This window comes from Tupaia chinensis, unplaced genomic scaffold, assembly GCF_000334495.1.
Source record: "Tupaia chinensis unplaced genomic scaffold, TupChi_1.0 Scaffold000476_1, whole genome shotgun sequence".
NCBI classification, from domain to species: domain Eukaryota; kingdom Metazoa; phylum Chordata; class Mammalia; order Scandentia; family Tupaiidae; genus Tupaia; species Tupaia belangeri.
Genome location: NW_006159985.1, coordinates 100,508 through 102,923, shown reverse-complemented (window position 1 = coordinate 102,923; position 2,416 = coordinate 100,508). Strand labels below are relative to the sequence as shown.

Genomic DNA, 2,416 nt, shown 5'->3' with positions numbered 1-2,416 from the left:
GGTTGAGGAGTTTCCATGTTTTGTTGTGGCCGGTAGGTTTACTGTCTCATTGGGCAGATCTATGGTGGCTAAAATGACTTGAGAGGGTTGCGTAAGTGTGTATTTTGGCTTGCGTCTGATCCTTTGGAAGCTTGATGAGATGTTGGTGAATCTGTTGCCCAATGAACTGAATCCATGATTCATTTTCTACAGTAACCAGTGAGGGACACTGCTGTGTCCACATGCCATTGCTTTATTGGTGGGTCTCTAATTTATATTCATATTGTTTACTCTGAAGTCAGCTTTGAGTAAGTGGTGAAAAGCAGCTTGGAAAACCTTGGCAGCTTAGCTCAACAAGAAATGCCCCTCATTGACAAGGTAAGAGCTGCTACAAAGGAATGTGCAGAGATTGAATTATCTTTAGGGATTGTCAGGCTAAAGACTGAGATTTTGAATACACTCAGTTTGTAAAAATGAAAAGGTGAATAGGACTAAATGCTTATTTATTTGTTTATTTATTTATTTTGGAGAGGTTTTTTACTATAGGGCCATGCCACAATCCCTTCTCCTCTGATCTCCTCTCAGGATCTTGGACACGCAAGCACATGCACCTGGCATGAGTTTTAAGCCACCGGGTCCAGGACGTGAACCATGGTTGAGTACATGGGAGTCCAGCAACATAGCCATTATAGTAACTGCTGGTCCCAGGACCAAATGCTGTCAGAAGAATGAACCTTTCCCTGGTCCAAGATCTGAAGGAAGAACTTACAGGAGAATAATCTTTTCTGGTTCCAAAACACAGAGAGAAGATGCAAGTCAGAGCCCTGCACACCCAGGGCTGCTGTGCTCTTGTTCGAAATAGGAAATTATGGCAAAGATTATAAAAATGTTGGAATCCCTAGAATTTATGAGAATTACAAGGAGCTTTTGAGAACCTAATAATAGACTAAGAGCTCAGCCCTAATGTTTCTTCTGAAGGACTAAGCTTGTGTCTTAAAGCGGCACTGTTCCTGTCTCTCCACTCAGGTGTTCCAAGTTGTGAAACAGTGGTCACCCTTTACCTCTATTGAAGTTCCTCGAGGCCAGTGGATTCAAGGAGCTCTCACCTTGAGCTGAAGATTCACATTTTTCATGTTGGGCAAAACAGTGAGCTCCTTTATGGTCACACCAGTTGTGTTCCACTGCTTCAGAGAACTACTGATTTCTTGCAAATGCCTCTAGAAAGACATTCTCAAATAAGGGAAATCAGAAAACTTTCTATTTTCATCATCTCTGGTTGTTTGCAATGTGGTCAAGCTTTGATGATGATTTACTTAGGGGAACTATGTACCAAACAGCATTGTAATCTGTTTCAAAGAGGACAAAAAGCTTGCAGAAGAATCTTGTGGTGCAAAGTAGATCCTGTCTTCTGTATTTTCTGCTCTGATCTTAGGAATTTGAGGCAAGTGCTTTCATTTAGGATTCATTGAGGAAGGATACTTTAAAGATGCTCCCAAGTCTCCAAGGCCTGTCATGGCCAAGAGAGCTGAAAAACTAGTGCATTAAGAATGTCAATGATTCAAATTTCTTTATGTCTCTCTCTCTCTCTCCTTTTTTGTAGAGTGAGATTTTTGCTGTAGGATGGGTGCACTCACTGGAGAGACTGAGAGAAACAGAGAGACAGAAAATGAGAAATAATCACCCAGGGGGGATGGCCATGCTACAATTCTTTCTCCTTCATTCTTCTCTCAGGATTTTGGGCACGCATATACAAGGTGTGAGTTTTAAGGCACTGGGTCTGGGACTCAAAGTACAGTCAACTACACTGTAGTCTAGAGAAGTAACCATTTCACCAGCGAGTTTAAGCCACGGGGTTTGGGATTCAAACGGTGGTCAACTACATGTGAGTCCAGCAACATAGCCATTACACTAACTGCTGGTCCCTATTTTTATTATTTGGTTTCCCTTACACAGAGTTTTTTTTTATTCAATATTTCTGTGCCTCAATATTCTCACCAGTAATAGAGACAAATACAATAGTTATCTCACAGGACACCATTATGATGCTTAAATGACAATGTATGTATTTGCAATTTGTATTTTGCTAAAATTAACCTTCAGAGTGATTGCTCTGAGATCCTTTTTATTATTTATTTATTATTAATTAATTTATTTTCATTTCATTTTCTTCCATACATTCAATGACATTATTATTTGTCTTACAAAATGGATATTTCAACAGGTGAACACCTCTCCCCAGTACTGTCTCTAAAACCACAAAGATCTTCAACAGATAATACCACACCTCTCTGTGCCATTAATGCGTTTCCTCCCTGTCCCACCACAAATGTTCTTCCTCAGACCCTCTTTCACACACACTATATCTGGTATTTACATCTATATACTGCATTTCTATATCCTGTAGACAATTAGTTTCAGTCATAGAGTGCAGACACAC

At 40.1% G+C, this 2,416-nt stretch overlaps 1 pseudogene; it reads right to left on the bottom strand.

Moving 5' to 3' along the window:
• Positions 1 to 2,416, bottom strand: part of LOC102470041 (RNA polymerase II-associated protein 3-like) — a 34,212-nt pseudogene that overhangs the window by 5,147 nt on the left and 26,649 nt on the right.